We start from the raw sequence: 26,371 nt of genomic DNA, 5'->3' as shown, positions 1-26,371 counted from the left end.
AGATCTTTTTATCAAAATGGCGAAGAAAATTCAAATTATAATTGTGTAATCCTTCGCCAGCTCACACAACAGTTTCCCCGAACCCTCTTCGATTTGCGTGAAACTTTGTCCTTATGGGTATCATTTGTCCGTGATCACGAATCCGAGGTCCGTTTTTTGATAGCTCGTGACGAAGGCCCCTCCGACGACCCCTTCAATTTTTGAACATGGAACAGGAGTCAGGAGTCAGGAGTCAGGAGTCAGGAGTCAGGAGTCAGGAGTCAGGAGTCAGGAGTCAGGAGTCAGGAGTCAGGAGTCAGGAGTTAGGAGTCAGGAGTCAGGAGTCAGGAGTCAGGAGTCAGGAGTCAGGAGTCAGGAGTCAGGAGTCAGGAGTCAGGAGTCAGGAGTCAGGAGTCAAGAGTCAGGAGTCAGGAGTCAGAAAAAAACACGAAATATTAAAATGATTTTATTCCTAAATGAAAAATTACCTTTCTGGGTTATTGCAGCTTTGAAAAGTACATTAAATTAAATAATATGTCTAAAAAAATGTTACGAGTAACAAAAATGGCAACTATTTTTTGTAATTTTTTTTCGATGAAAAATACGTTTTCTTTTAGTACGCCATCAAATCGGCGTCCAATTTTAGATAAAAGTCCCTTTGACACAATATTTCCAGCTCAGCACCTTTCCAGGATGTAATTTTTTGAAAAAAATACGTATTTTTTCAATTGTTCAAAAATTGGAGGGGTCGTATCGCACCTCGTTCACGAGATATCAAAAAACGGACCTCAAATTAGTGATCAGGGACAAAAGTTACCCCTTAGGACAAAGTTTCACGGAAATCGAAGAGGGGTCAGGACAACTTTTCCCGATTTCATGTGAGTTAGTAGTGAAATTACTCAATAATCAATTTGTTTAGACAAGAATGTTAAATCTTGTTTAAATTTGGAATTAAATAAAATGTAACTGAGAAGAAATGTCGATTTCACAAATACATTAAAACGTCAGCTGTGTGCTATCTTGTGACAACGACCATTTAGTACTTTTCGAGAAAATCGATTTTTAAAGTTTGATGATAAATATTTTCAAAACTATGAATGGTAGAGCCAAACTTTTTGAAGCAATCGGTTCGTATACTATCGCTTAACAAACGCTCCAAGTTTCAACTAATTTGGTTACACCAGTTAAAAGATACAGTAAATTATGTAATCAAAAATCTGAAAAGCACGTGTCACAAGTGTGTTTCGAAAGTAAAATTGTACTACGTGTCACAAGTGTGCACAGAATTCCCATACAAACTAAAATATGCTTAAATCAATAGTTTAACCGACTTAATCAGTATATTTTCAAAAACAAAAGATTGCATTGCCTTCAGAAAATGTGTATCAACATAAATTTGTGAAAAACAAGACAAATTTTCCACATTTTCCAACAACATGTATGACGTGTCACAAGTGTGCACGATCATTTTGATGATAAAATGGTCTATATCACAAGTGTGTATTGCGATATCCGGGAAACGGAAGCGAGTTTCCAAAAGCTGGTTAAAGCATCTTGTAGTGTTTGTTAAGTATAGCAAAACGTCATCATTAACTCATTTTCGACCAAAATGGTCTATGTCACAAGATAGCACACAGCTGACGAAAAGCTAAAACTTAAATTTCTGTGAAGCGACCCGAATGATCTTAATTCAAAGAAAAACTATAGCAATCCTTATGTTGAGTTCATTTCTCTTAAAGTTTAAGCATGTGCGTCTGCATGTTTATCCGGAAACTCAAGATAAACGACTAGCCTCCAAAAACGACAAAACACACCCTTTTTGGACTTCACCCTCGTCGTTTGTTTTCCCAAACACACATGCACACACAAAATGCCACCACACAAACGGGAAAAGGGGGGATACCGCAAAAAGCACTACAAAAATATTTAATAAAGAGCATCGCGAACTTTCAAGTTTTATTTCCTGCTCCTTGCCTCCACGCACACAAACACACACTTGCCTTACAGTTGGCTGTATTTATGGAAGGGTTCTTTTTTTTTTGTTGCATCCTCCTTCCAACACTGAAGCGTGTGTATTTTCCGCGACTTCTTTTGCTTACTCGCATCCATTACTGTGAATAAGTGTGTGTGTTCGGTTCGCCCCATATGATGCTCATATAGTGCTAGCTAAAGTCCGAAGCAGTGTGGCAAACAGTTCTCTCTTTTTTTTTTTGCGAGTGCTGCTTTTCCAGTATCACACACATTACACTTTTTCAACTTGATGGTCATTACTTAGATTCAGTACCACACATATAGTAGTTTCACCGCGGTGGTGGCTTCTTGTAGGGTGTTGTGCCTTTTTTTGCTGGTTTTTTATTGCTTTTACGTGATGTTTAGTGCAATTAATTTTTAATTTGAAAAAAAACAATTTGGTAATTTGTAATTGAATAAATTTTAAATTTAAACAGTTTTCCTTAAAAAATCAAATATATAATATAAAAAAAACCCTGATAGGTGAATTACTCCTCTTCCACCTTCTCCCAGAACAAAACTAAAAAAACTGGTCAAGTTCTTCAGCTGCCCTGATCCTTCCGGAGATGCAACACATTTGCAACTCAGCGCGCTCTAAACAAGGCGAACGAGCCTCTTTCCATAAATTTGCTCCATTTTTTCCCGGTCAGAATGTTGTGGACCGCGCTCGCGCCTTCCTCCGTAATAAATGGTTTTAATCAGGAAATTTTTTCGCTGTCATTAGCGACGTGTCTAATAAATTGTGCTACCGTTAGTGGTTATTGTTTGGGTGGATTTTGAAAGAGAAATTGAGGAAAACTAGCATTTTTATCAAAAAAATATAAATAAAAGGTTATTTTAAGAAACCCATTTTTCAAAAATGCCAAATTGATAAAAGTTCAAGTTTAGAAAATTTTCGTTTTTTTACAAAAAATTGAGATGAACGTTAAAAAAATAAAGACAATTTACAAAAAATTAAGACAATTAAAAAAAACTAATTAACTATAAAAATACTTTCAGTCGCAAAAGGAACGTTTCATAAAAAATTGTCAAAAATACTTTTAAAATGTTTTTTTTACATCAAAAAGTTTTGAATACTCAATTTTATCAAAACATCATGTTTTTTTTCAATAACTTATCTAAGCCAGAAGAAATTGTCTCCATAATTTTTGGTAGCTACTCATACAAAAAAACTGATTTTCTGATCGATTTGGAGTCTGTGGCAAAGTAGTAGATTATGATTGAGACTTTTTAGAAAAAAAAAATACACGGAAAAAATCACGATACTTTTATTTCACGATTTATTACGAAGAATTAAGTTTACAAGAAAATTATTTATTTATATCGATATTTTTTTAATTGGTGGACTGAAAAGGGCATCTTTTATGAGTTTAAGATGTTACAAATCTGGTACCAGAGTTATAATTTTATGGAAAAATAGAAGGAGTGGTCAAAAAACATTAAACAGAATTTTTTAGACGCAAAAACAATTTTTTAAACGAAAATATCTTTTTTTATAGTGCACCGTTTCAAGATAAAAGAATGTTAAGGTTAAATTATGTAAAAAATGTATATTGAAAAAAATATTAAGGAGATAAAAACAATCATTTTTTTAAATGTTCAGAAAATTTCTTGTTTGGACTGCTGGTTGCTGAGATACATTCTCTAAAAGTTCCAATTTTGTGAAAAATAAGTTTTTCTCAGTGTTGCTTAACTAGACTCTGTTTGTACATTACAAACGTTTCAAATGTTAGGCAAGAATTAAAAATATTGAAATTAGGTTTTTCGAAAAAAAATCATTAGAATGTCTTAAAAAATAGTAGTTTTATGTCTTATATTAATCTTCTTGCGTTGTGGCTAAAATACCAAATTTTTCATAACAATTTATTTTTCAACCGATTTTTGATCTTTTAAGAGTACTCTTGAAATTGTTATTATTATTATTTTAGGTTTGGAAGATTTACTTGTTTTTTTGTGAAAGTTTTTCGAAGTCAACTTCAACTCAGATTTCCATTATTTCAAATAAAAATAAGTTTCCGATAATTTTTGTAATGTCCCAAACTATGCAACTACGCATGTTTTGCAAATTGGAAATTACAGTGGTTTCATTCTATAGCAGAAAATGTGAAAAACAAGAAAAAAAAGTAAAAATATGAAGAAAAATTACTAAAATGCAAAACATAATGAAAGGAATTGCTACAATGAGCCAAATGCTATCAGACAAAAACATAACTACACAAAATAAATATAAATTAAAATACTAAAAATAAAACAAGAAAGCATAAACAATAGAAGCAAACTTTTCGTAGAACAAAAGTTGCTCAAAATGACCGCCTAAACACAGGAAACAATTGAGCATAAGAAGGTTAAGATCATTTATATTTTTAAGATGGTTCTGATCCCTGGAATCCATTCTCAAGATAAAGATATTTGAATACTTTCATATCAGTTTTGTATGGACAGCCCTTAGATTTATTTTTCAAAAGTTCCTATGAATCAAAAATGCACTAAAAAATGATTTGCAAAAACGTACAGAATTCTTATTTTCCAATCAGAACAGTTTAGGCAAAAAAAAGTTTTTGCGGTGCTGTCCTTTGGAATTCCATAAAAATTCAAAATATTTTTGATCCAGCCCAAACAAGCTAAATATGATTATCAATGCAAAAAAATGCATTTTAGATTGTTTTCAGTTGATTTGACTTCTATTTTCATTAATATTTTAAACATAAACTTTAAAAAATATTTGCAACGGCCTTATTTAAAAAAAAATTCACTACTTTTAGTCATAAATTTCCTGTCAACAACAAAAATCTTGTCCGATACCCACGTTCCATTTACAAGTCATTTTCACGACAATTCAAAAACAAACTGAAATGGCCTTCCTGGAAAGGCCATCCTCAACCTTAAGGCGACCTTCTTCCTGCCTTGAAGAACCCCTTTTCCGGAAGCTATCGTTCCCATCAACCGCTTCGTTTCCCGCTTCCGTTCAAGAGCATAAAAGTGGAAGTGATTTACTGATAGTTTTATCATCCAACACTTGAGAAAATTAACTTCTTTTATGAGCCCTAAAAAGGAGCGACGTTTCTTGTGTGACTATGTGTACGTGTGTGTGTGAAAGAAGACTTCCAGCACTATTCAGAAGGACTAGGTCGGCTTTTGTCTTCAGCTGTGTAATCTTTCCTTTCAAACACACACACAAGCTCATTCAAACACAGTCGGATTGTAGCTTTCTGGTGGATTTTATTGCACTTTTCCACCAAAGTCGAACGGAACGAGCAAGCAAATCTTTATTGAAGTTCTTCTCCTGCTTGGGGGGGACATCTTCCAAGGAGAAGCGGAGATTACACAACCTGCCCTTTCTTCACACTCTTTTCCGGCAAGCCAAGCTAGTCCCACTTTCTTGTGCTGCCAATCTGGGAAATAAATATTGAGTCTAGACTCTGCTTCCAGTGCCACTCTGAAAGACCATGCATCACTTGTGGAAGTCAAGTCATCCTGGTGGGGATGGCTCATGTTATTCAATGAGCTTTCGAGGGAACACAAATAACCCGAAAGCGATCTATTAATTTCTAATTCCTTAAATTGAGCGTTTTGCTCCCGACGTCCAACGTCCTTAGCATAATGATAGTTTTCCGGGACGGAAATTGCCCGGAAAAATGGAAGGAAGGAACGAAAAAAAGGGTAGAGTCACGCGCGATTGAATCAATTATCACACTTTTGTTTATTCATCGTTGGAATTTCACCCCCTGAAGAAGGGAATGGTGTCGTTTTTATTGAAAGAATCGCCAAACGAAAAGGTTACTCTCAAATGAATAAAATAGCAATTGATTTTTCTTACCTTTCCAGATGAAGTAGGATTCAAAAATTAACTCATTGCCCTAAGAAGCCATTATTGTGTCACCGATCGCAAGGACCAACTTTCGCAGAAAGTTTCATAATCGGCCATATTCGCGCGAAACTGAGCCGACACACACACACACACACACACACACACACACACACACACACACATTTTTAATTAAGTTCCTAAGATAGAGCACTCTCTTCCTGATACTCAATTGAGCCAACTTTCTCTTCAGCAGTAGAAGGAACCCTTTTACTCGGTCGATGAGATTTCACCACAGCAGTAGCTCAGGGCCTAGGAAAGGAAGACATTATTATACTCCCTTCTTCGTTTGTCGGAAATTTTCACTGAAAAAGGGTTCTATTCAATCATGATGTTCATTGTCATGAGCTTCATTAAAAGTAGTGAGTTAATTGATTTCCGTTTTGATTCAAATACGTAATTTTCAATCATTTGCCCATTTTCAAAGTTTATTTTGTGAAACTTTTTTCAATAAGCAAAAAAATCGCGTTTTTTAGTTTTTTTTTTTTTTTGTTTGGATAAAACTGTGCCCATTGATTATTTATATCCCAGTAAGCCATTGGTTTCAAAATACAAACTTGGGAGCCGTCCTTACAGAAGTACAAGGAAAACGTTCGAAAAGCCGTAACTGGAAAATTTTCGGATCGATTTGGTAAGTTGTAGGTTCAGACTTTTCAGAAGAAAAATGCCACCATTTTTGTATTTCGCATTACAGTAAAAACTCGTTTTCACAAACTATACCTCCTACGATTTTGACATTTTTTTATATGTTTTAGGGGACCAACAGTGCCAGCCTTTAAGCTGTACACAGAAAAAAATATGTGAATTTTCTCGACACGGAAAAAATGAATCACATGTAAACTCAGTTGATGTAAACTTGAGATTCGACGTAAACGGTTGAATCATACGTAAAATCATGTTTTTACGTATAATTTGTTGCAAATTTACATCAAATTGCATTTAAATTTAAATGTTTAATGGCGTGCAAAAGTGTTACATCATAAATGATGTAACATTCGGAAATATTTTTTTGTGTGTAGTGTTAATTAGTTGTGGACAAAGAAAGAGCGATCCACTCAAAGAGCCGGTCCATTAAAAAGAGCGAAAGAACCATGGTTCACAAAAAAAGAGCCGCGGTTCTTTTTGAAACTCCAGTCTTTTGTAAGAACCGTTCCAAGATGGAATGATTTTTTTAAACTTGTGTCTGTTTTTTTGTTTAGAAATATAATTCATTGAATTTCCACCGAATTGTAGTATTAAACGCAATTAAGCGCATCTTCTCGGTTTTAGTTGTTTTTTTTAATAATTTAAAAAGCTCAATAAAAAAATTTAAAAAGATCACATCATTCCAATAGACTTTTTATTAAAATTTCAAAAGAGAGCGAAAGAGCCGTTCACAAGAGCCTCTCCTTCAAATGAGCGAATGAAAATGAGCGGCTCCTAAAAAATAGTGGTTTTGCCCACCTCTAGTGTTAATTGCCTTTTTATTTGGAGCCACTAAAGTTTTTTTTCAAGCCTATTTTTTTGGATGTTAAATTTAATTTGCAATCGATAAGTTAAATATCTACATAGAGCTGAGGAAATTCTCAACCATTTTCTTTTTTTTTTGACATTTACTAAACTTGAGATACCGTACATTGATAGGATTTAAATTTATTTGTCAAATATTATTCGAACGATAAGACTTTTCTCATGATTTATATTTTTTTAAAAATAAACTGGGGTAGGCCATACAATATCCATGAGCAATTCTCTGAGATTTCGGTCATTCGATTTTTTTTTGTATTTTTTAATCCAGCTGAAACTTTTTTGGTGCCTTCGGTATGCCCAAAGAAGCCATTTTGCATCATTAGTTTGTCCATATAATTTTCCATACAAATTTGGTAGCTGTCCACACAAAAATGATATGTGAAAATTCAAAAATCTGTATCTTTTGAAGTAATTTTTTGATCGATTTGGAGTCTTCAGCAAAGTTGTAGGTATGGATATGGACTACACTGAAAAAAACTGATACACGATAAAAAAAATTTGGTGATTTTTTTATTTAACTTTTTGTCACTAAAACTTGATTTGCAAAAAAACACTATTTTTAATTTTTTTTATTTTTTGATTTGTTTTAGAGGACATAAAATGCCAACTTTTCAGAAATTTCCAGAATGGGCAAAAAATCTTTGACCGAGTTATGATTTTTTGAATCAATACAGATTTTTTCAAAAAATCGAAATATTGGTCGCAAAAAATTTTCAACTTCATTTTTCGATGTAAAATCGAATTTGCAATCAAAAAGTACTTTAGTGAATTTTTGATAAAGTGCACCGTTTTCAAGTTATAACCATTTTCAGGTAACTTTTTTGAAAATAGTCGCAGTTTTTCATTTTTAAAAATAGTGCCCATGTTTGCCCACCTTTGAAAAAAATATTTTTGAAAAGCTGAGAAAATTCTTTATATTTTGCTTCTTCGGACTTTGTTGATACGACTCTTAGTTGCTGAGATATTGCCATGCAAAGGTTAAAAAACAGGAAAATTGATGTTTTCTAAGTCTCACCCAAACAACTCACCATTTTCTAATGTCGATATTTCAGCAACTAATGGTCCGATTTACAATGTTAAAACATGAAACATTCGTAAAATTTTCCGATCTTTTCGAAAAAAATATTTTCAAAAATTTTAAATCAAGACTAACATTTTAAATGGGCGTAATATTGATTGTTTGGCCCTTTTGAAATGTTAGTCTTGATTTTAAATTTTTGAAAATATTTTTTTCGAAAAGATCGGAAAATTTCACGAATGTTTCATGTTTTAACATTGTAAATCAGACCATTAGTTGCTGAAATATCGACATTAGAAAATGGTGAGTTGTTTGGGTGAGACTTAGAAAACATCAATTTTCCTGTTTTTTAACCTTTGCATGGCAATATCTCAGCAACTAAGAGTCGTATCAACAAAGTCCGAAGAAGCAAAATATAAAGAATTTTCTCAGCTTTTCAAAAATATTTTTTTCAAAGGTGGGCAAACATGGGCACTATTTTTAAAAATGAAAAACTGCGACTATTTTCAAAAAAGTTACCTGAAAATGGTTATAACTTGAAAACGGTGCACTTTATCAAAAATTCACTAAAGTACTTTTTGATTGCAAATTCGATTTTACATCGAAAAATGAAGATGAAAAATTTTTGCGACCAATATTTCGATTTTTTGAAAAAATCTGTATTGATTCAAAAAATCATAACTCGGTCAAAGATTTTTTGCCCATTCTGGAAATTTCTGAAAAGTTGGCATTTTATGTCCTCTAAAACATATCAAAAAATAAAAAAAAAATAAAAATAGTGTTTTTTGCAAATCAAGTTTTAGTGACAAAAAGTTAAATAAAAAAATCACCAAATTTTTTTTACCGTGTATCATTTTTTTTCAGTGTAGTCCATATCCATACCTACAACTTTGCTGAAGACACCAAATCGATCAAAAAATTCCTTCAAAAGATACAGATTTTTGAATTTTCACATATCATTTTTGTATGGACAGCTACCAAATTTGTATGGAAAATTATATGGACAAACTAATGATGCAAAATGGCTTCTTTGGGCATACCGAAGGCACCATAAAAGTTTCAGCCGGATTAAAAAATACAAAAATTAAAATTAAAGAAAAAAGACCGATTCCGTAGAGAACTGCTCCCATGTAAATTTTACAGAAGAAAATCAATATTGCTTTAAAAATAGTTCCGTTAAAATTTGTAATTTTTATAACCGGGGGTGACTTTGATAGTCACTGTGTTTCTTACTAATTTCAAGCTACAAGTGTGCATATTGAATTCTTTGAATGTTTAAACCGAAAAAAATCACTAATAAATGTTTGTTTAAAAGTATATAAATTTTAGGTGAGGAGAATGAAATTGTTTATTTTTAATACAATATAATCATTATTTTGTTAGCACCAAAACCAGTTTGGTAGCAAGAATCAACAATTTTCCAAATTTGCTATATAAATTAATCTACTGAAAATGCCTAGAAATCAAGATATTTTCGAATTTTGTTTAAATAACAATTTAAAGATGTAACTTAAATTTAAACAGTTTTTAGTGCAAAATCGTCCAAAGAATCCAATGATGCAGTCTATTTTCCGATTCGAATTCATTTTCATAAAGAAAATCATGACAACTTAAGAGTATTAAAATAATTCTATTTGTCAATGTTTTCTTACTAATGTTAGCTAACTTTTAAAACTTTTCATGTTTACCGAAGTCTCAAAGAATTGCTCTCCTTTTTCGAAATAAAAGACACATTCTTGGTAGGCTACAAATTTTATTTTAAGTTTTTGTCCCTATGCTATTAAAAAAGTAATTTTTTTTTTTTTTTTTAATTTTTTTTTAATTAAAAAATTAAATTTAAAGGAGCGGTCGTGGCTGAATGGTTACGATGTTCGCTTTATAAGCGAATGGTTCTGGGTTCGATACCCATCTGCTCCCAACGAGAAAGTTCTGGACTCATTGAATTTGGAATTAATGAAAAACTTCAGCTCACGGCGGGGTTCGATCCCCTGTCCTTAGGATTGGCAAGCAAAATGCTTTCCACTTTACCGTGGAGCATTAGTAGCTTTAGTAGGACTTAGACTGATATAGTTGAATCCAAGAAACGGACGAGAATAAAGTTGAATGCAAGTTGAATATCAGAACATACAAGAATGCATTGCATTGCATGCATGCAGGCGCATTTGAAATGAACCTACATTACCTCGCTATAAATAGCCTGGGCGACTGCTAGAATTCATCCAATAAGAGATGAGAAGAATTGAAAGCATTCCCATTAGAAATGAGAACACACGAAGAATTCGAACAACAATGCCAACGGTCGTTACCACTCGCCTAGGGTGGCTCCTCAGACCATTCACCTTCCCAAAAACCGTCCAACTCCAAGCGAAACTTACTTGAGGATACCGTGGAGATTTTCCCTTAATACTCTTAAAAAAGTGGAGCATCAACACTTCCCGTCTTCCAATTCCCTTTCCTTGTCCCTGGTGCGCGGTGGAGATGGGAGCGGCCGGCAATGGACGGCTGCCATGGTGGTGAGAATCTGGTTCAGGTGGAATTGGTTCTATTCCCAATTATCGATTCCTAGGCAACTTGGGCTCAGACAATATCACATCACATGGCGAAAATCCAGTCTGCAATCCGCTAAAATCACCGTCTCCTAGCGAAGCGAAGCCTAGCGAAGCTATGCTATTAAAAAATTAAATTTAAAAAAAATCTTCGATTCACATTTATTGAAATTCAAGTTCGTTTCCAAGGATACTAGATGACACCAGAAAAAAAGCAACTTCTTGATTTTTTTTTAACATTCATTTTTTAAAGTAGGGCGTCCAATTTCCCGGGTTTTGGATTTCCCGGGAAATGGGAAAAATATTTTTGGAATCCCGGGAATTTCCGGGATCCCGAGAAATTTTTGAATCAGTAATAAAATCTATGTTTCATTTTTTTTTGTTATGTTTTCAAGCTTAAAATCTTAGAATTAGCTTAAAATATCAAATGGTGATAATCCTCACTTCAATCTAAACAAAGACGACAGTTTTAAAATAGCCTAAAAGAAATTATTTTTTTTTGTCTTTGTGGTGTTTAGGATTTTATATCAACTACTATTTTTAATTCCAGTATGATTAATTTTTTTTTTTTTTGATTTGCGAATCAAATTACATAATTCTTGAGTTTTTTTTTTTTTTTTTTGAAAAGGTCCAATAAGACAATAGTCTTCCATATGTTTATAGGACCTATTCAAAAAAAACTGTGGAATTCTTTTATATCTTTTTTCTTTTATATATATTATGACTAAAACAGCATAAAAAATTTATTTTATATCTAAAAAACAAAAAACGACAATAAATAAAATGATACCAGTCAATGTAAAATTTTAGATAAGTTTTGAATTCATTGTTTTATATAAAACATATTTTACAAATTATCTTCAAGTTACTACCGCCAACCGAGGGAAAATCAGAATTACAGTCTAAATAGGTACAGGAGATTTTAGAGCAATACATTTGGATGTACAAATTGTTTTGTTCTGTTCCTGTTTTAACCGAAATCATCCAAAACGTCATGCAATTATTTTTTGCTTTAATAGCTGTCTTTATTCGTTACATTTGTACTTATTTGCCCTAGATGCCGGTGTTTGATTATAAATAATTTGATATGAGATTGTTTTTTTTTTAATTTAAAATCGAAAATATACGTAAGTATATCTTTTAAAATATAGTCTTAAAAAAAATAAAATAAAAGAGAAAAAAATTTAAAGCACTAGGCATTTTGCGGATCTGTTTATTAAAATTATAATTTTTTTTCCTAAAAAGCCAATTTGATGCTGATATTTGCTGAATTCAAATTTTAATTCATTTTATTGTACTACTATTTTCACAACCAAATCTGAATTTCTAGACCAAAATATGATATATTTTTTTCAATTTCGGGAATTCCCGGGACAAATTATAGAAAATCCCGGGATTCGGGAATTCCCAGTTTTGGAAAAATCCTGGGATGTCCCCTACAAGCTGCAGGTCGAACCGAGTTGATATCTGGATGGAACACTTTTTTATTTGAGTTTGGAAATTATGTATTTTTTCACTAAAATGCCAATAACTCCCTTTAGGTTTAATCAATTGGAATGCTTCTCCCTACATTTTGTTACATTTGTTAAGCCCTTTCAGATGCATTTTGAATTTTGAAATTAAATTGAATTTTGTCTAAGTAATATAGCCTTTTTAAGATTTTTGACGTTTTTGAACCTTTAAACTTTGTGTCTCGATTTGCCCCACTTCCCGTTGACCTAGAGTGCTCATATTTTGGCCAGATGATAGTTTCATATGTACAAACAACCCCTGAAAATTTCAGGCAGATTGCTGAGGTTGATGCGAGATGGGTATGCTTTGCTCGTGGACTCGCTCTTAAAACTTTTCAATATTTTTTGTATGTAAAATTTTGATAAAAACTTATTTGGGGATACCTTGGAGAATTTCCCTTGCTCTCTTGAAAAGTAGAGCATCAATACTTTCTATCTTCCAAATTCTATCAACAAGGAAACAGAGAAATTAATTCAATTTGTCTAAATTTAAAATAGCCTTTAAACCCATTTAGACTGTAATAAATCCTTACAGAACAGCAGCTCATTTCTTTAAACTTTCACTCAACGCCAGCGCCTGCTATCACTATGTAAAATCACCCAACTTCATTAGCATTTCAAAGACAACATAAATCTCGTGCCAGCCACAGGACCTGCTCTAAACCTGCGATATGCAAGTGAGCTGCAACAATGGCACCTCGTAAAACGCTTCACTTTAGTGCTACTCCTTACAGAAGTGGTGCCACCATTTGCAACTCAAAGGATGGACATGACACGACGGGACGCGTCCACGGCCCCAGAATTAATATTCAATTAGTTCAACACCTTGTTTCTCGCGTCACGCTCAATTATCGCACAACCCACGTCAAGTTCTGTGCGAGGTGTCGGCAAAGTTGTTTTTTTTTCAGATTTGGAAACTACCATAAACTAACGGGCACGAAATCTCACCTGTTTAACACGACGTTTACAAAGGGAAAAACTCCCCCGACTAGAATAAAAAGTCATCTTGCAGCCACAATCTCGCTATAAATTCCCAATTTTTACGGCGTCAATCAGGTGAAGCTAGGGAATACGAGAAACTTGTGTATTCCCACGACTTGTTTAGTTCATGTCCCGGCCAGATTAATCTTGCGGTCTCGCGTCGAGGGAAGTCGGTGCCGTTTTTCTTGTCATGTAAATTGAAACTTGGAGCGGGCAGTAAAGTTTAGCAACTTATGGCCGGCGTTCACGCGCCACTTTTCGAATGGTGGTGGAGGTTTTTCTTGAGAAATGCAATACGTTGACGGGCATTTCTAAGGGGTATCAATCATTATGCCAAATTTGGAGCGTTAAGAGAGTTGAGGTTGTAATTTTCTTAAATGTGCAACACTTTGAAGAAGTTTTAAGTTTTTTTTTATTTTGTTTGCTATAAATGCAATGAAAAGTTGTGTCAAAGGTCCCAGGATCGATTCCCGATGTAATCACTTTTTTATTAGTGTTTTTATTTTATTTTTTTGAAAAGGATGCTGTTCTGCTTTAGGTGTAGGAAATTAGAGTCTCGTTCGTAAAATTGATCTCCCAGAAAACGAGACGCATGTACAAGAGAAACCCAAAACAGCTAACGCAAATAAATTTATTAATTTTCCGCCCCATTCATTCTTCACTTCCATGTTATACATATGAATGATCCCAGTGAGCTCTCCGACACTACAAGGAAAAGTTGTTTCTCATCAACAGAGCGGCAGCAAAAAAAAAAGACCAAAAATCAGACCACTCGACAAAAAGCCACCCGAGACACATACGAGAAGTTAACTGAAAATCGTGAGCGGAAATCACGATTTTTCCCACATCCCAAGTGGGAAAACACACACACACTCACACAGTTCAAAGCGAAGATTGACTCTTGAGAGATGCTCGTCGTCCACTTGAGCGAAACAGCTTCAGCCTCGATGGTGTTCGGGGAGTTCCTCCAGCCACGACCTCTTCCTCCTTTTTTTTGTTGCTAACGATTGTACATCACTGATTAAATATTTACACTAAACGCAGTTGGAATCGAAAGAAGCTGGGTTTTTGCGCTGGTGTTGCTCCCACTATGCTTGCTGAATGTATAAAATAAACTACCCTGGAGCAGGAAAAAAATTTGATGTTTAGAAAAATTACACTTTGAATAAAAATTGCATATTGTACACAAAAAGTATTTTTTTTTTCTAAAATCAAGCTTCAAAATTGGTTTAAATTAATTGATAACAAAATAAATAAATTTTTCACTGTGCCAAACTAAAGTAACATGTACCAGCATTTAGCAAATCAACTGATAAACAAGCGCTCACCCCCTCCCACCCGCCTGCAAGCAAAATTTCCTCGGGAAAGCGGGAAAATCTCTCACACATATCGTGAGAAATGCGCTCGATGTTTGCCAGATAAATCCTTCCATTTGGAGCAAGATTTGTTTGCGCTCGTGGTTTTGCCACCGCGCCCTGACTAAATTCAAACGGTTTTGGGGGGTGGTGAGGGAAAGGAGACTCTGTCGCAGAGGGGGGAGTTGTAAATCGCACAATTATCAGTTGAACAAGGAAATATTTGAAATTTCTGAATAACGGCCCAGATGGGAATCGTGCTGGCATTTGATTGGAGGGAAAATATTGTTCGGCACAAAATTTTATATTTTAAGGGAAAATTTCAAATCATTTATTTAAATGACATTTTCAATTGATTGTTGATTGATTTCGGAGAGAAAGAAATATTTTTTTATATTTAATTAATTTATTTTTGGGTTTTTTCACAAAAATTAGCAGAGATCCCTCTGATAGAACAGTTAATACCACAAACTAGAATAACTGCCTGATTTTCTTAAAATTAAACCGAACGTTCATTTCCATTTTTTTTAATCTTCAGCTCAGGATTAACCTCGGAAAATCTTTATTTTAAACCTAACATTTAGCAAAACCAATAACATTTTTTCCACAGAATGTAACAAAAACATGATTTCAAATTCAAATGAAATGTAAAACAACCAAACTAAACGTAATTTTGAAGTGTTAACATTAAAGATAATTCGACGTCGTCGTGCTATCTTGTCGCACCCGCCATTTTGACGTTCCGAGAAAAACGCGTTTTAATGTTTGACCTTGAATATACAAAAACGAGAGCACGCAATGTAAACAATAACAAACACGTTTTGTTTGGCTGACCATTCTATGCATTGTCCCAAAGTTTGGTTAAAGTTGGTTGCTGGAGTCCCGAGTTATAATTACAAATGTTTACGGTAGTCTAGCTTGTACGTGCGACAAACGCATCCTGACTTTCCTGGCCTGATATCCCTTTGGCCTTTTGTCGCACTTACATCAATTTTCATAGAGTGACAAGATAGCACGACAAGATTGAAACTACTTTCATATGTAAAGTGACAAAAATGCACGGAGTTTTTTCGGTTTTTGTTGAATATCTCAGGATTGAAATCTAATGTTGGGGATCTGTGAAGGTCAAAAGTTTAGTTATTGTTAGCTGCACAAAATGGCGTTCTTAACTCAATTTGGCCCAAAATGCACGTACGACAAGTTAGCACGATGGTGACGAATTATTCTTTCTAACAATAAACAAAAATACATCAATTAAAAAACAAACATTATGCCTAAATTTCAAAACATTTAAACTAAGGCCGTTGCAAATATTTTTTAGAGATTTAAATTTAATTAAATCATTGCAAAAATCAGGAGGCAAACAAATTTGGAGCAAATTTCAATGAAAATAGAAGTCTAATCAAATGAAAACAATCTTTTTTTTATAAAAATCATTATCCCTGTACGAGAATCGAACTCACGACCTCTGGATTGGAAACCCATCCCCTACCAGTCAGTATTCCCAGTGAGCATATTTACTCTTTTAAGGGATCTGACTTTGCCGAGCCAGACAGGAATCGAACCCATCACCTTCCGCTTACAAGGCGAAACCCGTAACCTCACGGCCACGGAAGCTCGGCAATCTTAAATTCATTTTTCTGGATAACCATATTAAGCAAGTTTGGATTGGTTTAAACGTATTTTTAATTTTTATGAAATTCCGATGTACAGCACCACAATTTTTTCGTTTTAGCAAAAAATGTTTCGTCGTTACTTAGATATTTTGGAAACAAATGATTGCGAACAACCGGATTTGTGTAGAATGCATTTTAAACACTTTTTTCATTCAAAAATTGAAATCATGACTCGTAATTTTAATTTTAATTTTTAATACTTTTTTATTTTGATGTCCCCCTTCCTATTTGCAACGGCCTAACGGTATTGCAAAATGCTTTATACATTAGGCTGGTACAAATATTTTTAAAAGTTATTGTCCCCCCCCCCCCCCCCCCCCTCCCTTCAAAATTGGCCCGAAAAATCAGGGGGCAAAAAAAATATTTTTACAATAAACTTCAAAATTTCAATGAAAATTCAAGTGCAACCAGCTGAAATCAAATTAAAATACATTCTCCTGCGTTTAAAATCATTTTTAGCATGTTTGGATTTAATAAAAAATCTTAAGATTTTTTGAAAATTTTCGTTGCAAAATCTTTTACCATTTTTGTCGATACCATTTTTGTTTTTGTCAGATCTTAGATTTTTTGAAAACTAATGATTGCAAAACAACTGAACTAGTGTAAAATGCATTTTAAAACACTTTTTTCATTTAAATGTGAAGACTGTGGCTTGTTATTTAAATTTTTATATTTTTTTATTTTTTTGCCCCCCCCCCCTTGACCTCGGCCAGGGCCGAGGGACAAAAACTTTTTTATATATTTGCATCGGCCTTATGCTGTTACCACAAATTTGCAAAATATTAATTAATTTATGAAAATATCTTTTTTTTTCTTGAAGTTTTGCATCTTTTCCAATCTGTAGTCCCAAATTTATTTATTTTTTTGGCTAAAAAGCCTTTTATTTGATTGAAAATAAAAAAAACATTATACATTTTTTTTTCGCAAAAAATATATTTTTTGACATCCATAAATTTTTTATTTTTTATTTTTTTGATGTTTTAGTGGACAAAACCCCGCAAATTTTGATCCATAGAAAAGTACGGCCAACAACTTTGCCACCGAGCCATGATTCAAAAAAAAATATGTCTTTTGAAAGAATAGAAATAGCCAGCCAATGATGAAATAGACATAGCCAGCCAAGTTTGAATTGAATTGAAAATTTGCAGTTTTTAGGTTTTAAAAATAGTGCTCATTAACCTGTTCAATTTTGAGGTCATGTCGAGGAATTTTAGGTGATCACTTCTTAAATGATAAATTATGATGTTAGGAACAATGTATTCTCAGACAAGAATAAAAATATAAAACAATTTTTCGCGGCGTGCCTTCAATTTTCTAAAAAAATCATTTTTTGAAGAGTGTTTCAAAATTCGATTATAATCAATAAACAAATAGTCATTAAACGATCAATTTGACCAAAAGTAAGGTTTCTTAAATTTTATTTTTCGTAGCTTTTTTAGAAATGCATTTAATTTAATTTAGGGTAGCCAAGTTTTCCCAGTAAATTCAATGAATGCAGCTTGTAGAAAATTTAACCACAAACATTTTTCTCAGCGATAAAATGCAATGTCGACACTTCAGGACCGAGATACATGAGTATAAGTGAGAAAAAAAGAGTAAATCTTCAAATTTCTCACATTTCAAAAGCAAAACCTATTCATTGCACGACGAAACAAGCATAAGTCTTAAAGGCCAGGATATGCCTTCCTATACACAGTTCAAATAAATATGGTGTTATTAAATCTGGAAAGGGGTACATCTTTTACATTTCTGGTGTAATGTCACTTTTTATGTCTAAATTGAGGTAAAATTACATCATAAAAGAGGTAATATGCAATCTTCCAAACATACACCTTTCAAATTTACACATTTTTTTACTGTGTAGTAATTCAGGCCGCAGAATCCGAATCTGGAATTTAGTTTCAAAAAAGCAGTAAAAATTTGAAGCTGCACCCGTTCTATTTTACTCACATAAGTATTTATGGATAATGTTTTAATTTACATTTCTGGCCACCTGATTTCATAAGAAATTAATTTTGGATAACATTTTGAAATCAGGATTATTTCAGACATTTCAGAACGAAACCCTTTTTTAAGCCACCTCTTTAATTGATGCCTTCCTCACACAATCAAATGCAAATACTCCCTGTTTGTATTTGATTACGCCTGAATGTTTTCAAAATCAACCTTCCAATAATAACTTTGATAATGCAATTTCCAAACATATTTCTAAGAGGTCGGTAGTCAAGGTGTTGATTTACCACATCCGAGTCAAATGTTGTGGTTTTCTTTAAATCAAGCCTTTTTTAAAACGAACAAAATTTTTCGATTACGTTACTATTGAAGGACTCAATTGAACTTGTAATTTGTTGGTTGGATACGACAACTTGTTAGTTTACACTGTTTATCAGGTCAAGGAAGTCAAAGTCACTTTAGGTAATTTAGAAAAGAAATAATTGAAAACAAATTTCAATCCCAAGCTCTGGGACCCTAACCTGGACTGAATGGACAGCGAAAGCCGAGAAAATCGAGTGAATATTTTTGATCAAAATCCCCAAATACGCACAGAAATTTGTTCAAAATTTAATTCTGAGTCAATGTGCATACGTGCAGATTGTTCTTGGATGATTTCTAAGAACTTCATTTATCGAGTTTTTTCATAGCCTTTCCACAGTGAGTCAACATTTTTAACAATTGGTCCTAATTTTTATTATTGGAATATTATTTCATCAAAACCTAACAAATTACTGAAAAGCTTGAAAAAATCAAATCTTGCTGACTCATTTAGTGCAAATGATTAAAATAAAAATGTAGTACCTCAAACCCTTACATACCACAAAACTAACATTTAAAAGCAATTTTCGTTCCAAACCCCACCACGGTTAGTAATATTTACACAAACCCACCTTCCACCACCGTGACACCCACTTGGTGAAGTCAGGGATTTTGCATCCAAGCCCCCCTCCCCCCGATATCCAGTGCCGTGTTTTATAAATTGCTTCCTGTCATGCATCATACATCATCGGAGAACAAGCCACCATTTCCTTAAGGACCTTCACCTCTCTGAGCTGGCTTTTCCGAAGCAATACAATGTAACCGATTTGCTCGCGCTGCCGTAAAACGGTAAATCTAATTTTCACATTTCACCCATTTCGCTTCCCAGGTTTGCGTATTTGCCCTTTTTCGGCCGCACTCATCCCACGTGGACGAACGTCCGACTTCCGAAAATCAGTCATAAATTGGCTGTAAATCATTCGCTGTATAGTGCAACGGGTATCATGATTCGCGTCCGAAAAGTTTGGCCGTTTTCGGAAACCGTCTGTCAGGGGGTTATCTGGGCAAGATCTTTTTGTGCACACACCAGGGTCGGTTCGGGAAGCGCCACGTGGCCACGCGCGGCATTTTCGGAAGGGCAAGGTGTTTAGTACGCACAGTGGGAGCAATGGTGGACAAAATTACAAAGATTAAAACATTTTGAACTTTTATAAACATGGTTAAGGTAGTATTCTGTTGGTTTTGGGTTTTCATTTTTCGTGCACTTTGCAATAAGTTTCAAAACTTACTTACTCTTTCAAAAATGTTTGCAAACAAAGTTTCAAGTAGAGTAATACCTCCATAATTTTTTTTCCTAAATCTGTCATAAACTGGGTCATAAAATGCAACTTAATTTGTGAGCGAAGTTTTGTAGAATATTGTATACAACATTAGTTTAACTTTGTTTTTAAAAATTTGCAACAAAAGTTTCCCGCAGTGGGATATCTTCTTGAGATTTTCATACACAATTAAATTTATTCAAGCTATTAAATGCCACTTGACTTGTAAGTATGATTGTGTACAATATTGTATGCAAGTTATATTCAAATCTTTCAATGTTATTGTTTATTTAAACCACAGACTAAACAGACAAAAAAAAACAAAACATGTTTGTAGTTTTTGAAAAACTAAATAGTCTTTAATTAATATTAGAATTAAAACTTTACCCACTATTCAACCGTGTGTGCATTCCAGCGAAGGTGTGAATAATGTCGGTTCCAACTATAAACCAACCTAACCAGCTGAAACCGACCGACGAGTTATGATTGTTTGTTATGCAAAGTAATTTCGACGGTGGGCCGGATTGCCCGTGATTTAGCAGGACTCGAAAATTTGTGTATTTTTGTCACGATTTGCGGTGTGTGTTCCGTCACATGGAACGACCGTCCTCTTCTAGCTTGGCGGGTGGATTCCAATCACCTGAGGTTGCTCATCCATATGGAAGCTAGGCCGTTGAATTGTAAATTTCATTTTGGCGAAGGGTTCGATTTCAAGGGGTTTGGATGGCATTTCATAAAGTGACTGGCAGCAACAAATGTCACACTCGAAGTTGACAGTCAATTTGGGGTTGTAAATTTGATTTATTACTGGGAAAGATAGCTTTTTGCTGATTTGAAGAGGCATTTGTTCCATGTATTTTTATGACAAGGTCTAGTCTATTGATTTTTAAAACGAATCGTATTTCTTCTAAAAGACTCAACTGTGCACCTTTTTTCTGCTAGCAATAAGCCAGTTCAAGATGCGCTTCTAAATGATGATAAATCACTTAACTTCAGGATCTCTATCCTCTTCGCAGAGCTACAATCTTTCCCAGAAACAAGGCAAAATCCTTTCCACCAACAGCAAACCCCACAGCCACCGTTTAAATTTAAATGCTCTTCCGGTCGAAACTGTCAACAGCTCGAGACATCTATCTTGTTGTCTAGCTCGTTATTTGTGCATTTCCCCAGCACTGTTAGGTTTTTAATATAATATCATCACAGAAACAGAGCGTCGTCGTCGTCGACGACGACTTGTTTGCCATTCGAATTTGTACCTGCTGCTACGATTTCACTTTGCTTCTAGATATTCCGAGCTGAAACCCAACAACCTTGACGTACGAGCCTTGAAAAGTGTCTCCTCCCTGAAGGTGGCTCCTTCTAAGGTATTTCTATAACCCTATGTTAAATGACTAAACACACACACACACCTTTTGCCAGAGACAACTCCATAAACAACAACAGGTGTACTTATTTGTATTATTTATTATTCCGATTCCGTTTGTGCACTTGCCCGGTCGGTTCGAAGCCAATTGGTTTATTGGCTGTAGGTCACCGGGCATCGCACGTGGCGCAAACGAGCCTCCACCTCTGGTGGACACCGTGAAAAAAAAACGCGCGACTTGCATGCAAAGTTTCAGATCAACGCCACTTTCACTGAAGTCACCTCCAGTACAAACTTGCGTGCAAGATGTGGAACCTGTTCGTTTCAACAACCAGATGGCACCGCTTTTTTTCACTGTCCCTCGCTTAACAAGGCCAAGCATTCGATGATTGTGGTCTAATTGTAGGGGTTTTGCCCTGTGACGGGGCCGTAAATTACCCTTGTCTCTCGGTTCACCGTGTATTGGCCATGTGAAAGTGAAATGAATGAATGAGACAGCACTCTGGAGGGGGTTCCTCGGTGGTCGGACCCAAATCCCATGGCGAGGCTTTTCACCACACCGGCAAATTGCCGGTTTGGATACTTGAACTGACAGGTGGTGTTGTTAGAGTGTCAGTTACTGGGTCGGCCAGTAAATGGTACAAATCAATTGAGTTGTCTGGAAGTGGCAATTAGTTCAAATTAATTTGTTACACTTTAAGTTAAGGTGTTGAGGTACTCCCCAAACCATGACCAGATGTCCACTCCCAAAAGTTCTTGTCCAATGAGTCAATTGCGCTGCTTATGGAGTGATTAGAGGGTCACCGAGCGGCCCCGGTTTCAAGTACGACAACATCACGCAAATGAACACCCAGAAACACCAATTTTCCCATCCAAATGACTTTTCCTTTTTTTTTTTTTTTGCGGGTTTCCCCCTCACCCCTCTTTTCCCCCCTGAAAGGAAGTATTATTCTCCTTTTTTTCTCATTTTCCCCATTGTGACCGTGTGTGCGCGTCAAGTCGTTTTCCGATTATCGCCACGTTTTTGCCGCAAAAAAAGCGATAGAATAAATAGCAATCTGTGGCACCGTAAAAAAAATTCAAAACTTCTGGATTTGAACCCAGCCGCTCCGCTTGCGACCAACGCGCTTGCTAACAACGCTACCGACGCCATCGCTGTCAAAGCTTATTTTTACTGTGTTAGCCCCATCAACCCGCAGAACAGTAGTGTTGGTGAGTGACCGTCGATTCTGCTGTCCAGTTGAGTGGTGGCAATTTGACGTTTGCTTCGCCAATCGGATGTTTACGTTTGGCGTGCGCGCCTTTTCCTTCAATTTTATTTTCGCCTTTTATGAGCGTCGTTAGGGTCTCGATGTGTTTGTTTGGCGGTCTGTTTGTGTGTCTCCATATTAGGATGGTTTGCTATGCGAGGAGCTGCTGCACTGGTGGGCGAGAATCAATTTGACATTGGAATGGGAAAATTGCCGATAATGATCTTGCTACTGTTGTTCAAATTTATTGCCGTCGTTATTTTGAAACCCCCCCTCGCACTCTTTGATCGATGGCCCCAAAATGGCCACAGACAGCATGTTTAGCGAATTGAAAGGAGGACTATATTTTTCACTGGAAGGTGCTTTTCAGAGAAAATCTGTTTTTTTTATTTTATTTTAAATATCAATCAACTGTTTTTTCATTATTTTTTTTTTCGACTGTTTTTGAGTTTACCCTTTATAAAAGTTTTCTTAAACACCTACAACCCATAAATTGAAAAAAACAGAGAATTTTCCAAAAGATTATATTTTTACCATAGAAAATCGAACCAATAGTTTGCGAGTTATCCTCAGTTGAAAATTATAGGCTAATTAGGTGACACTAAAAGCCGGAACCGTGGTGTAGGGGTAAGCGTGGTTGCCTCTCAATCAGTCGGCCTGGGTTTGATCCCAGAAGGTCCCGGTAGCAAATTTTGAGACGAGATTTGTCTGATCACGCCTTCCGTCGGACAGGGAAGTAAATGTTGGTCCCGGTCTAACCTAGAGGTTAGGTCGTTAGCTCAGTCCTGGAGTAGGAGTCGTCTCCCTGGGTCCTGTCTCGGTGGAGTCGCTGGAAGGCAGTTGGATTCACAATCCAAAGGTCATCAGTTCAAATTCCGGGGTGGATGGAAGCTAAGGTGTAAAAAGAGGTTTGCAATTGCCTCAACAATCAAGCCTTCGGACACCTAGTTTCGAGTAGGAATCTCGTAATCGAGAACGCCAAGGCAATGCTGTAGAGCGAATAATTTGATTTTGAAAAGAATTTTATTTTCATCGATTCAAATTCTTTGCTGCCCATAATTGAAGATTCGGCTTTTATGCCAAATCAAGTATTCCGAGAAAAAGGCGTTTTTTTGTTGGTCACCAAATCTTCGCCACGGAAATTTCTTAGGTGAATTGGATATTAGTCGTTCGGCAGCCAAAACTATGCGTTGGAACATCCTTTACCCCCTGGAACAAAAATCTCGATTTTGCCAAAAGTGGATAAAAGATGTTTTTTCAATGATGGGCAGTGTGTAAGGAACAAGTTGACTGATTTTCAAAGAGAGACAACTATGAAAATTTTCTCAGTGCTTTTCTTTCAAGAAGTATTTAAAAAAATTGCAAAAAAAAAGAAAATATATAATATACCGAAAGTGGCTATAACTTGAAAACGACACGTTTTATCAAAATAAAATATTGTAAAGTACTTTTCAATTGCGGATTCCATTCGGTTTAAAAAAATGTTTTTGAAGTTTTTTGTGGGTTTTTCGAATTTTTGAAAAACAATATTATATCATATAATTGAAACCAGATTTTGTACTATGGCTCAAAAGATGTCTTTTTAAAATTAAAAAAAATCCTTTTTATGAGTTATAAAAAGTTGAATATAAAAAAAACGTTTTTTTTTCGAGTGCCTACTTTTTTCGAAAAGTCCTAAACATAACCTGAAATTTTGCCGAAGACACCAAATCGATCAGAAAATCCCTTCTCAAGGTACAGACATTCATACATTTACAAACCCAAAATTGTATGGAGACTTGTATGAAAAAACGAATGTTGCAAAATTGCTTCTTTTGATATCTGGACAAAATGTCAACCAAATCAAAAAAGGAAAATTTAAAAATCGCGAAAAAATTGCGCAAATCGTGTTACAAATTGAGCATTTCGAAAACGAGTTGCATAATAACTTTTTGTCATTCTTTTGTGAAATTTAGATTGTACTATACGGAAAAAATCGCAAAATAAAATGTTTCTATACAGCAACTCCCCACGAAAACAGCATGATTCGAAAAAAAAGTTATGTTAATTTTCGTAATCAAAATACGCAACTTTTGGTACCCTAACTTGTATAGGTCATCGCTGAAATTTTCAAGTTATCGCAGTTTTAGTGAAAAAAGTCGTTTTTTTGCCGTTTTTGTCATTTTCCCATTTTTGCACGTGGCGTGTCGAAAAACCCAGTTTTTATTTTTTTTTTAATATCATTTCTCTGAAAATTGAAAACATAACTTCACCATTTTTTGATATGTTATGTAAAATTTTCCGAGGAAACAGGTAAACATATTTTCAGACATAGGCTCTTTGGTCCCGAGACCTTCACAGCATTTAAAGTTTTCATACGACCTTATGAAATGTTAAGCTAGATTTTTGAAACTTCTTACTATTTTTCCCAAATAGCCAAACTAATCAACTTTCTTTTGCTTATAAGGCAGCTAAAATCGGATTAAATGTCGCGGAGATATGAATTTTTGAAAAAAAGTGGTTTTTGCCATTTTTCGGACCACCCGGCGTAGGTCACCCTAATGGCCAAACAAAAATATACGGGTCTAATTATTTTGGCCAAGGAACCCCCAGAAAAATTTTAAGCCCGATTGGAGAACGTTTTTTTTCGAATCATGCTGTTTTCGTGGGGAATTGCTGTATACATAAAATTTTATTCATTAAACGATGAAGATGATTAAAAAAAAGTTATTCAGCGATTCCACGTCAAACAGGAAGTCTCCAAATCAAAAGTACTCCGATTAGCCTCAAATTTGGCATGGGAGTTCTTTGGCCAAATAATATGACACGTATTTTTTTGTTTGGCGATTAGGGCGCTCCTATCCAAAATAGGGTGATCCAAAAAACTGACTGACTGCCAATAAACTGGCTGAACCAATTTATTGGCACTTCATTCAAAAGAAAGGTTATTAGTTGGGCTTTTCAGAATAATATGTTGAGGTCCGAAAAAACTAGCTAAATATTTGAAAAAGTCCTATTAAAAATTAATTTACTGATTTTAAGGTCTCGGGACCAAAGAGCTCATATCTGAAAATAGTTTTCCCTGATTATTTGTAATATTTTACATAACACAATTAGAACAATTGACAAAATTGAGAGATATTATTTTTTGAATATAAAAACTGGCTTTTTCGATGCGCCGTTCGCAAAAATGGTTAAAAATCAACTTGTTCTTTCTTTTGAAACGTGGCGCTCTAAAATTGGTTCAGCCGTTATGGAGATATAATTTTTTGAAATATGTGCATTTTGCGAAAAGTGACGAAAAATGCCATTTTTGGACCACCCTATTTCAGACAGGAGCACCCTAATTGCCAAATAAAAAAAATACAGGTTTTAGATATTACTTGGCAATTTTTTCGATATGGAGACTTCCTGTTCGACATGGAATCGCTGTTTTTTTTTTCTTTTTTGGATGAGTGAAGACCTCAACCTCAAATAAGTTAGAAGACATAATGTATTTTGAAAAAAAAAAACTTTCTAATTATATCTTTAATGTTCAACTTTATTCTAAGGAAAAAAAAACAAATTCAACAAAAGATAAACTTACTCTATCGATCAAAATTTGTTATAAAATTAGCAAATTTAAAAACATAACAAATAAGTTAACTTTTTTATCTTTTTCTCAACAGATTTCAAATATTACAAAATCAATCAATTTCACGATTTTTTCACTAATCACATCAACAGTTTCCAAGACATTGTGATATTAGGACTAAAT

General features: G+C 34.7%; 1 protein-coding gene across 11 annotated transcripts in view; it reads right to left on the bottom strand.

Moving 5' to 3' along the window:
* The window catches only part of LOC120423649 (calmodulin-binding transcription activator 1-like), a 380,253-nt gene that overhangs the window by 271,330 nt on the left and 82,552 nt on the right, over window positions 1-26,371 (bottom strand). The gene's annotated exons all lie outside the window — the stretch shown is intronic.

Source organism: Culex pipiens, chromosome 3 (assembly GCF_016801865.2).
Source record: "Culex pipiens pallens isolate TS chromosome 3, TS_CPP_V2, whole genome shotgun sequence".
Classification (NCBI taxonomy): Eukaryota; Metazoa; Arthropoda; class Insecta; order Diptera; family Culicidae; genus Culex; species Culex pipiens.
This window is presented reverse-complemented; position numbering and strand designations above follow the sequence as displayed.